This window comes from Dasypus novemcinctus, chromosome 30 (genome assembly GCF_030445035.2).
Source record: "Dasypus novemcinctus isolate mDasNov1 chromosome 30, mDasNov1.1.hap2, whole genome shotgun sequence".
Classification (NCBI taxonomy): Eukaryota; Metazoa; Chordata; class Mammalia; order Cingulata; family Dasypodidae; genus Dasypus; species Dasypus novemcinctus.
Window position 1 is genome coordinate 39,484,620 of NC_080702.1, and position 12,680 is coordinate 39,497,299.

Consider the following 12,680-nt stretch of genomic DNA (forward strand, 5'->3'; position numbering starts at 1 on the left):
ACTTCCTAATATCTTTATTTGACTTTTTCCCTCTTGAACAAACATCATGATATGTACAACATGATGACCACTTTTATTTTATAGTTGATAGTACATTTCCCTCCTTACTGTACCATTTCAGGACTTGTTGGAGAGAATATCCTCAATATGTCTACACCACTCAAAAACCTGTCTGTCAGAAATGCTAGTTGTTGGAAAGATGATCTAAAAGAGAAGGGATTTCTCTTCCCCTTTCTAGGTTCTCTAGAGTCCAGGTCTGACAATACAGGACATGCTGGAAGTTTATGTACTGATCATTAGCTTCTGAAATGCAGTGTGATTAATATTTTACTCTGATTTCAATAAAAATTCATGAAAATTCCTTACACTTGTTATTATTTTTCCTTGTTGTCCCTTTTTTTTTTTTTTGGTCTTTATTTTTTAAAATGTTACCTTAAAAAAAAATAAGAGATTTCCATATAACTCCCACCCCTCTCATCTCATTCCTCCCATATCAACAACCACTTCCATGACCATGGCACATTCATTGCATTTGGTGAATACATTTTTAGTTGTATTATGAAGTACTGTGTTTATTTTGCAGTTCAGAGTCTTACTTAAAATTAGGGGTCCTCCTTAAGAGTTTATTTTTAATTTGATGTATAAGAATATCTGATCTTTTTTCTGAGAAAATAATATGTTCTTCTTTTCTGACAATTAAGAATTGAGATATTTACTAATATCAAGTAACTCAGAATCAAATTTGATTTTCAGCCTTATAAGTAGATCAAACATTTTGAATCATTCTCCAACATATCATGTTGAATTTCTCTTGCTCTTTTTTAAGCCATGCATGTAAATTTTGTTGGAAAGAGTGGATGAAAGAATGGAGGAAAGGAAGAAAGAGAAAATTAGATAGAAAGAGAGAAGGAAGGAAGGAAGGAAGGAAGGAAGGAAGGAAGGAAGGAAGGAAGGAAGGAAGGAAGGAAGGAAGGAAGGAAGGAAGGAAGGAAGGAAGGAAGGAAGGAAGGAAGGAAGGAAGGAAGGAAGGAAGGAAGGAAGGAAGGAAGGAAGGAAGGAAGGAAATCAAATTCTTTTTTGGAGATGCAGCTTTCTGCCCAGTGGAAATACAGTTATAATTATGATGGTTATGATCCTTCAATCTTACTCAGATTGTTCATCTTGAAAGAGTCTTTTTCAACATGTGTTTCTCTGAGATTTTGCATAAATTCAATGGATCTATTTTATAAGTCAAGGCCCTCTTGGTCTTCGAAAAATCACTTAATCTCCTAAACCTTGGTACAATTCCACCTATCTTGGTTATCTAATATCAAGTGCTATGTGGATCAAACAAATTGATGACTGCCTTTTGAAGTGAGGTTCTTTGAAAAAGTCTTAGTGGTTAATTTTTCCAATTTACATATATAATACTTTATGAGAAAAATGCAACCTAGAGGATGAGGAAGAGCACTAATTTAATTAAGTACTGTGCTGGATATTTGTTTGCCCTTCTGCATCCATTCTCCAGTCTTCTCCTTCAGAAAATGGGAATGGAAACAATAACATAGGTAAGGAGGAATGATGTTGAAACCTATGGCTATTTTTGCTTAGTTTGTTTCATTTGGCCATTGGAAATGACTTTAAAAGTTATAATAAAATACTGCTAGATTTGGATTGGAAATATATTGAAGCTGTCGATAAATTTAAGGGAAAACATATTTTTGCAACAGTAAGTTTTCTCTTTCAGCGTTTTTTCTATCTCTTTCCATCTCTCCTCTGCTCATCACCATTCATTGATAATTAATGTATATATGTGTACTTTGCCTATATATTTACATATAAGGATAACAAATTGTCTCTTCATATTTATTCTAGGAACTTTTTAGTTGTTCCAGCTAATATAAAGGTTTTTATTCCCTCTGCAACATTTTCAAAGGTTATTCATGTTGTATACAAAAAGTATACAAAAAGTATTATTTCTCTTACATCTTGGTTCATATATGCTTGTAGGCAACTTAAACATTTCTTGTCTTTCCAATTATTTTTCCCTCTTATTTCCTTATCTGTTTATATTACTAATACGATGTGTAATCTTAAAGTTGCTCATGGGATTCCATCTACTTCTCATGTCTTAAGTGTGAAATTTGCCAAAGCTTTCATGATCACTTACGGTGTTTGTAGCATATTGTTTTTATCATAACCATTTTAAGATTAAAACAATTTCTTTCATTTCTAGATTTTTCAAAATTTTATAATGATTTGGACAATATATTTATTGACCTTTTTCACAGTGCATTTTTTTTCTTTACCTGTTAACTTTTAAAATTTCATTAATAAAGTTAAATATGAATTATTGGGAAAAACCTTATTGGGCCTTGCTGTGCTGTTGTTTTGTTAGACTGTTTGAAATAAATCTGCATAAAGAGTTATTGCATGCATATAAAATGACATTAGCCCATAATTTTTCTTTCTAGTGCAATGCTTATTGGATTCTTAAGTGTACAAATTAAAGGAAACATATTTGTTAAATAAAAGGGTGGAAAGAGTGTAAGGATAGAGGGATGGTTGAATGGAGAGACAGAGTCAAAGGGGAAAAGATGGAAGGATTTGATGAATCAATGAATGAAGGGAAAGAAGGAAAGAGAGAGGAATGGACAAAGACAACATCGAGGAATAGAAGTAGATTAGGACAATGGATGAAGAGAAAAACTGAATAAAATCAGAGAGATAAGACTGAAGAGGTGAGCAAATAGAGGAAGGAGAGACAGAAAATCTAAATCAAAATGAGTCTTACTTTTGACTCGATATAAAGATAGACCCAGTGAGGCACTAATAAATTCTATCATAATTAATAAAATCATTGCATACCTTGGATATCTTTTGGTTTGCAAACAACAACAAAAAGTTAAATTTGCTTAAGCAGAAGTATGAAGTTGATTATATCTGTGAATTATCATATCATCTCCATGAATCTTGAAATATACTTCCTCCCATTGCTCAGTTTGAGTCACACACTCATTTTGACCTATGGACTTCACCAGATGGAAGGGAATATTCTAATAGTTTAAGCCAAAAGAGCTAATGGCAGAGGTGTAGGTCAGTTTGATAACACTAAAACATATATATTCTGCACAATGAGAAAAAAAGCAATTCACTCAAAAACTGAGGTTTTAGAATTAGAATAAGGCTCACATCAATATTGGGAAGTATTCAAAAATTGTTCAAAGCATATATATTATTTCATTTTAAAACCCCAACCATGGGTTTAATACTATAATGTTAACTGAACTGAAATGTTTTTGAAAGCATGTTTGTATGTATCATATTATATCACTTACACAAAGGAAAGAAATAGGCTGTGATATTAATAACAAATCCTCATTGCAATAAGAGCTAAAGCAAAACAGAGTACTTTATAAATTGAAAAGTGTCCAAAGTCTAGGAGAAAATATTCTCAATACATACACCAGAAAAAATACCTGATGCATTAAAATATGCTGAATACCAACAAACAGCCTAAATCAGAAATGGATGGAAAAACCTTGAAAATTTCAGAAAATATGATACACAAATGGCCAATAATACATATAAAAGAGATCAATATATTAAAAACCACGATGACCACAATCTATTCTAACCTTCTAAAATGGATAAAATTGAAAGCCTTTCCTGTTCAAAATGAAAAAATGATGTGGATGATGACATGGAACAGCTTATAATTTTTAGACTAAACTACTACTTCATTTTTCAAATGAGATGGCTGGTTTTTCCATCTCCATATGTGAGTTTCTGGGAACAGAATAAAGAGAAATTTATTTATTTTTTTCCTTTTTTTATTGAAGTTTATCATTCATACATGAACACACATGAACTATAAGTGAAGATTGCAAACTTACAAAATTAACATACATAACATCACACAGGGGTCTCATACATTAACCCTCCACCAACTCTTCTCACTGGTGTGAAACTAGGGAGGAACAGTGGTGTGAGGTGTTATTGAGTGGGGCATATGTTTGGGAGGGAGTTCCTCAGGACATGTATATAGGGTACATAAAAAAGAATGGATATATGTTGGGAATTTTCACAGTAGTTACTGTTACAAATGACAACTGGGGGAATGCTGAATTCTTACCCAGGGGAGCTCTTTCACATTCCCGAAGGGAACAGCAGGAATTTCACAAGCACAATGACAAAGACCAACAAAGAAGGATGGTCCAGCAATGAGCCCTTGATACTGATGACTATGCTTATGAGCCTGTGTGCCTGAAATATGAACTAGACCTAGAGCTGCAGCATTCCTAAGAGTTACCTCCTGAGAGCCTCCATGTTGCTAAAATGTGGCCACTCTCTAAGAGAAACTCAGCATGTAAATGCAGTATCTTATCCCCAGCATGGTACATGACTCCCAGAGGTGAGCCTCCCTGGCACTGAGGGTTTACTACCAAGCACCAGATGATGATATAACTAGAAAAAGACCTTGAATCAAAGCGTCAACTCAGACCAGCAGAACATCTCAGCCTACATGTAGAACCGTGTGTTAAAAACTGCTTTTTCACCTTGAATAAAAGGGGGAAATGGTACAGACAAATGAGTTTATATGGCTAAATGTCTTAAAAAAAAGTGTTATAGGTCTTCAGAGAGGCCGTGTTTTTGCACGCCTGAGCTGGACCCCAGCATCAACCAAAGTAGATACAATCCCAGGTGCTGGTGCTCTTAAGGGCTACGAAGACCGACAGGTCCTATAGTCATGGCAAATGGCTCTGGAATTCAGTGCCATGTCAGTTGGACCTACTTTAGAATTTGTGTTCCTGAGTGTGATGGAGTTAGACTCAGATGTGACCTTTCTACACATGCCTCTTCTGTCACTTTTACTGAATCTGTGGTTGGTACTAGGGTTGGTGTATACTCAGGAGACTTGAATCTCTGGACTGTCCATGTGCCAACTGGAACTTGAGCCTCAGCAGACTTGAAACCCCTACCTGTGTTTCATTGGACTTACCCAGGCTAGCTAACAAGAAGTTGGAAATGGTCAAACACCACACCAGGGAAACAAGAGTGCCTACAACTGCAAGTAGGAGAATCACATCCATCAGCCATGTAGGATCTAATTCCCCTCCTCAATTTAGAGGTTGAGTGGACATCACCATCCCAGTGTCCACAAGATTGAAGAATAAAACATGGATTAGAGTGGGCTCACTGATACTCTACCATGGAACCACTGGGACTAGCAATGGGAGAAATTGCAGCACTGATGTGGAGAAAGTGGCCACGATAGTTACTGAGGGCAGGGAGAAGGAGGAAGAGATGTGATATGGGGGCATCCCGAAGACCCGGAACCATCCTAAATGGTATCAGAGGGACAGATGCCGGACACCACATATCCTGCCAGAGCCCACCGAACCAACTGGGGAGAGTGTAAACTACAATGTAAACTACCATCCATGTGGTCCAGCAGTGCTCCAAATGTAGCCACCAAACCCAATGAATGTGCCACAATGACAAAAGAGGTTGTCGATGTGGGAGGAGTGAGGTGATGGGGGTGGGGGTTATATTGGAACCTCATATCTTTTGAAGGTAACATTAAGAAATAATAAGAGATTGTGAAAAATGCAATACAAAAATCAAACAATCAAGTAAAGAAAGGTACTTAAAAATAAAATCAGCCTGCATATTTTGATACATTGTATTTTTTTATTTGGTTATGTCCTTGAAACTTCCTCTTTGACACATGCATTATTTACAAGTACTTTGTTAATTTCTAAGTGTTTCAATATTTGTCTATTTCTGTTACTGTTTTTAGCTTGATTCCATTATGGCCACAGAACAAACTCTGTATGATGAGAATATTTTAAAGTTGAGCTTTGTTTTAGAAGCCAGCATATTTTCCCTCTTGATGAATGTTCCATAGGTGCTTGGGAAAAAATGTGTATTTTGCATTTGTGTATGGAGTGTTATAAAGAGAAATTTAAATGAAAAATTAAAGTATTTTCTGAAATCACCTGGTAAATTGCTAAGATTCTTAGGAAATACAGAGCCCAGTGAATGTTTTGGTCTTTTTCTTGCTATGCCTTATGTATTTAATTTACTTACAGCAAGTAATAGGAACACTGGTCTGAAATTGAGCGTAAGGATGCTGGAATCTGTCCCCCTTGTCTCACAGATGAGGCAACTGAGCCCAAAATCACACCAAATTAGCTGTGGAAACAGGAAGCAAGATCTACTCTTAAAGGAAATCAATTTATTTACACCTTCATTTTTCCTTCATCATTATCGTTAGTAAATGAAGCGGCAGTTCAAAAGCTCTTATCATTTCCTTCATGTACTATTTGCCTTTACCAATATGGTAAACTATATTCTTTTGACCACTGTTCTACAAAGTATTCCAAAATGTGCAAAAATGTTTTCTATGGGGAAAAAATCTAGAGCTTTCAAAAAAAACCTATGGCATTGGTTTTCAGAGTCACAAATCATAAGCAAGTATGTTTAAGGTCACTGTAAATTTAGAGTGAAACAAACTGCCTGACACCCCTGGGGAACTTGGGAACCACTTATCAAAGTTACTCATCTATGTTTCTATAACTCCAGGATTTGTGCTCTGTCAGAAACCAATAATCCCAGAAATGAAAAATCATTCCTAGTGCAGACAGTGCATGGAAAAGCACCCCATCACCTCTAGCACTGGAGGTATTCACTGCCAAGTGATATAGACTAAGCTAACACATAAATATGAATTGGTTTCTGTACCAAGAGCCAGAGCACAATCCCATCAGTACAGGCAGGATGACCAACTGCAGGCAGAAGTGAGGCGCTCACACACCTGGCATGCACTGGGTGAGGAAGTCATCTTAACACATGGGTGTGGGTGGTAGAGGTGGCCAGTGTAAAGCTCTCAGATTTAGTCATTTTGGGTATCATCTTAATCCACCTTCAGACTCCTCTCTCACCTGAAACATTTTTAAATGAATACATTTGCTTAGTAAAAATTACTAAAATGTAACTTGAAATCAGATTATTCTCATTCTTCTTTTGAGTCCTAATAAATTAAGTGATTACATTTATATCCCCCCATGCAGTATTATTGAACCTTAATTTATTCCTCTCTGAAGTGACATTATGAGTGTAACTCCTCAACTCTTCAGAGGAAATGTTGTCTATGCACACAGCCTGTGCACAGTAGACATGAATATGTTAGTTGAATACATTTGTGAATGTGTAATAATTTTGTTATATGTACATTTCATATTGTGTGCATACATTTCTTAATTCACTTAACATATATGGACTAATATTTTTAAAGTATTTTGTTTTGTGTAGATGCAAAAGTGAACACAATAGAACCTCAAACTGTCCTCTTGAATCTAGCTGAAAAGATGATTGGATGGCATTGGACTGTGAAGGGAAATTGAGGGTGCAATGAAAGAACAGAGGGGAATGTCTGTACCTCGTTACACTGAATAAGGAAAAAGAAAAAGAATAGAGAAGTTACCTGGAGAATGAGCAGGAGTAGGGTAGACAACTGGCAGTTAGGAGTAGGCAGGGGAAAGGGACTGAGAGAGAAAAGAGAAATGTACAAGCAAGGGACATCCTAAGCATAGACCCTGAGCTTGCCAGATGCAGGGAGGAAACAGTCTCTGGAACTTAATGAGGGAGAAGGTGTGAGATGAGAAAGCCCCTGGTCAGATTGTACAGATGGTGTAGTTCATTTAAGGCTTTGAACTTTATTCTAAGAACAAGGAAGGCCACTGAAAGATCAAGAAGAGTGGGAGTTGTTTTTTAAAAAGGCTTTCATTTTGGTCATACATTATTGAGAGTATAATTAACAACAGTGAATTATGTAGGTAAAAAGGGAAACGAGGTTGTATAGGTTACTAGAAAAAAAGATTAAAATATTAAGAGATAAAATTAAAGATTATATGATAACACAGAGCACAGTGAATCTTTTCTAGACAAAAGACTTCAAATAATAGTGCAAATTTTAAGAATGTTCTTTCATGAATTGTGACTAATCTATGACATATTTAATGAAAGAGGTAATTATAGGTGGCTATACATGAAAAAAAATATATTATGTAAACTATGGGTGATAGTTAATAATACTGTTTAAATATTATTTCATTAACTATAACAAAGGAAACCCACTAATGCAAAGTGCCAAGTGTATGGGGCTATACAGAAACGTTGTACTTTTGGAAATGATTTTTCTGTAAACCTACCACTGCTCAAATTGAAATTAAAATAATAATAACTCCAAGAAATATTCACAGGCCTTTGTATTGGGTGTTTCAAATGAGGTAGTTCTTGTACTTTGCTTTACATAGTGTCTAGAACATAGACTCCCTCATTACGTTCTGGCTACTACAGAAAAAACAACAGGACAATTATAAAATGGTGTTATCATCAACTCTAATCAATGTTTCACACCAATGGGAGAGAGTGCTGGTGGGGTGCTATAAGGGAAATCCTGTGTTTTCTGCATTAATGTTCTGTAAAATTACAGTTTCTTTGAATTTAAAGTTGATCTTCCTTCTTGACCCCTACCTAGCTCTTCCTTTTCCCACATAACCTTCAGGCACCGTCGCCTCAGGCACCGCAGCTCCTGTAGTAGTTTCGGCTCGGGGTTGTGGTCTCGGACCTCCACGTTACTGCGGGACGAGGAGCTCGAGGAGATGAAGAAGGAGACTGGCTTTTCCCACAGTCAGATCCCATCTCTACAGCCGGTTCACCAATCTGGACAAAGGAGAGAATGGGACTCTCAGCCAGGAAGATTTCCAGCAGATTCCAGAACTTGCCTTCAATCTATTGGGGGACCGGATCATCACGGCCTTCTTTCCTAAGGGAGAGGACCAGGTAAACTTCCGTGGGTTCTTGAGAACTTTGGCTCATTTCCAACCCATGGAGGATAATGAAAACAGCAAAGATGTGAATGTACCAGAACCACTCAACAGCCGAAGCAATAAACTGCGCTGTGCTTTTTGACTATGATTTGGCTAAAGATGACAAGGTCTCCCGTGATGAGCTGTTTCAGGAGCTGCACATGATGGTTGGAGTAAATATCTCAGATGAGCAGCTGGGCAGCATTGCAGACAGAACTATCCAGGAGGCCCATCAGCATGGGGACAGTGCCATATCTTCCACAGAAATTGTTAAGGTTTTGAAGAAGTTGGGCGTAAAACAGAAAATGAAACTCCAATTTGTCACTAAAGACCTGAGACCAAACTCCTCTTTGCTTTCTAGTATTTAAGAACTGGAACTTGAGAGTCCCCCTGTCCATCAGCCTCACCTCCCTGTTATCCCCTTTTTCCCAAAGTACTACTGCTGTTGCATGACAACCCCAGATAGGTTCTGTCCACACAAACCTGCCTTTGGTGTCAACAGGGCATTACACAATGGTGCACCAAGTTTATTTCTTTACAGGATCCATTCACTGGTTCTTGTTTATAAATATCATCTTCCCCTGTTCTGCTGCTGAAAGTCACACATCCATTCAGCCTGAGAAAGTGACAGAGGGAAGCATACCAAGAACCAGCAGCCAAGCTCTTTCGCTGGAAGTAGAACGTTGCCATGCTGCCTTCCCTCTACCTAGACTTTGGCAGGCTCCCTCAACCTTGTTTATATGTCCTTTGCTTCCTACTTCTCTGTCTTTCAACATACCAATCACTTGGTATTCCAATCTGCTGCTTTTTACTAAGCTTCAGAATCCCCCTGTGTTCTAGTTGACACCACAAGCTATGCCTGTAAAAATACTTCTGACTTGGCAGAATAGTTCAGTGGTCTGGCAGTTTGTATCGACCTTTCTGTCCTAAATGGGTCTCTGGGATGTGGCCTTTCCAGGAGCTTTTTGGTAACCAATACTTCTCTCAGAAGAATGTGACTGTTTCTTTGTCCCTGCGTTCTTTTCTATCATCAAAGCGCTGCTAGAGGAAGCAGTTCTTGGGAGGTGATGTCCTTGGTGAGAGGTGGAGAGTCAAGTCTTTTAGACGGCTTGCACCAGTTATTCTACCTCTGGCCTCTGATTCTCAGCATACGTTCCTATAAGACTTCTCTCTTTAGTGCAGTGTTGACTATGCAGAAAATAGACATATGCCTAGAACTTTCTTCATTTGGGGGCAACTACACCTCCAGAATGGCTGCTCTGGCAATATGCTTGGGGATGTTTCAATGACTTTGTGAACAAGGAGGCTGGGCAATCTGTAAAGCCTCCTATGTTCACACCTCTGCAGCATGGTTTATGACTCAGTGCTACGTGCACTAGAATGTTTTTACTTCACTTTACCAAGTATATTAGTGTTATGGAAATGCCTAACTTACCCCTGTCTGAGAGATTTAAAAATAGTTCTTGGTGTCTTCAAGCTTTGCACAAGTTCTCAATTTTACACCTGAAAATAATTATGCTGGAAGGCATAGCAGTCTCCTGATGCAGGTCCAAAGCATTGAATGTTGTAACATTAGCTGCCTGGCTGCATGGGCTTCCTAGCTCCTTGTGTAGACCCCTTCTCATCAACTAGAAACGAGGGTGTCTGCCAATGCTGGCACAACCTGAGTGGCCTTATAGGCCTTTTTAGTAAGCAAAGCAGTTTTTCTGCCAGAGTCACCTCGCTGTCTTAGACATCTTTGAATCAGGCTGTTGTCATCCTAACGTCTGTCCATCTGAGTCTATTCATTAGTATAACTGGCTCTGGCTTTCTCTGATTCATTGCTTCCTTGCTTTCTTGCTTCCTTCCTTGCTTTGTAAGGTTACTCAAATGTGCACACAACTCTTTAGGAAGGAAATTACTAAAGAATACCCCTGGAAAGGGATCAGGAAGGGTTAGGGAGCAGCAGAGTGACCAGGCTGGACGGCTCAAGTGTAAATGAATGATGAATTCTTTGTGAAGCATCAGTCTGACTTGGTGGTCAAATGATGTAACATAAGAATTGTATAAAAGAGAAGAAATGCATGATACTGATCTGTTAGGGAGGTACTTCAGAGGCTCCTTGATGTGCATATTTAAAGTTTCTAAGATTAGGGCTTTCCCCCTCCCCCTTTTAGCTGTTTAGGAAACTGTTTTAATCCAAAGTTGTGCCTTATTGCTCTATTAAAATTGTACTCTTTGATTCATCAATAAATACTTATGGTTAAAACAAAAGAAATCTGATCTTATGTGTTATATTTGAATTTTCATGGCAGGTGGGGTCATATAATGGATGAATGGATGCAAAATGTATCTTGAAATAATCTTTGTCAATAGTTTAAAATTTTATTAAATACGGAATATTAAATGTTATTATTTATAATCAGGACCATATACCAAACATTTTGCTAGACTTTTATGTAAGTATAAAAAGAATAAGTAGAAAATGCTGTATCCAATATTTCTAAATCCTTAATGCAGATATAAATGATAAGAAATCAGAAAGGTAAAAAGGATAGAACTGAATAAGAGGTAAGTTCTCTGAATATAATTCATAAAGAAACAAGTATATTTTGAGAACAGAAAGGATCAAAAAGCTTTTAATAGTAGTTGAAAATGTAAACAGCCAAGAACCAGGCTTTTAAAAATCAAAGCACAGGAAAGCAAGTAGGGGCACAAATAGAACTTTACTTAAAGTAATTTTCATCAGGTTAGTTTAAATTGCTTACATAGACAATTTTAGGTTTTCATTGTATGATAATATACATATTTTCAACCTATTATATTACCAGAAGTACATATAGTTTAAATATTATAAAAATTTTGTTTCGTTTTGAAAAAAAATCATGAAATTAAGTCTTATTTAAGAAAGACCTACTCTGCCATCCTCATGAGGGACAGAGTGTAAAAAACACAAAGAAGAGCTTTGAATGTAAATAGCAGATGATAAATACAAAGAAAAACAACTTGCTCATGATACTGATATTTCCAGAACATAGACTCTTGACATATAAATGTATTTATTTAGATGCCAGAAGGAAGCTTGGAGCTGGCAGATGAAAAGTTCAGAATTTAAAGATAAGATATTTAAAATGACACTGTTTAAGAAATAGAAAAACAGGAGAATTATTAATAGCTAAAATAACTTGACATCTCTGGGGCACTGGCAAGCACATTTATAAACAAAATATAGGAGTACCAAAAGAAGAGGAGATATTCAAAAAATAATGACAGAGAACTTCCCAAACTTAATAAAAATTGTGACTATGGACATCCAAGAAGTCCAGAGAACAGCAAACAGGATAAATATGTATAAGAATATACCACTTCATATACTGATCATGAAATTAAATGATTAGAACAAGGAGAGAATACTGAAAACAATAGGACAAAAGCAACATGTTATATACCGTGGAGTCCCAAATAGATTGAATGCCAATTTCTCATCAGAAATTTTGGAGACAAGAAGGCAGGAGGGTTAAATAGATAAAGTGCTAAAAGAAAACAACTGCTAGCCTAGACTTTTATCAACATCGGAAAAAAAAAGAGAAAGAACCCTTTCAGCACACCTTCTACAAAAATCAAACACAAATGCATCAAAGGACTAAATAGAAGAGCTAGAATTATCAAACCCCTAAAAGAACAAATGGGGAAGCATCTTCAGGACCTTGTGTCAGGCAATGATTTCCTAGACTTTATACTCACAGCACAAGGAAGAAATGGAAAAATTCTTATCTGGACCACAGGAAAATTTTTAAAAAATGCAATTTGTGCCTGAAATGATGTTTGTCATTTCAATCAAATAAC

At 36.8% G+C, this 12,680-nt stretch overlaps 1 pseudogene; it reads left to right on the forward strand.

Annotated features, from left to right (window-relative positions):
• The window catches only part of LOC131276819 (vomeronasal type-2 receptor 116-like), an 80,137-nt pseudogene extending 70,914 nt beyond the window's left edge, over nt 1–9,223 (forward strand).
• Nucleotides 9,224–12,680: the final 3,457 nt, after the last annotated feature.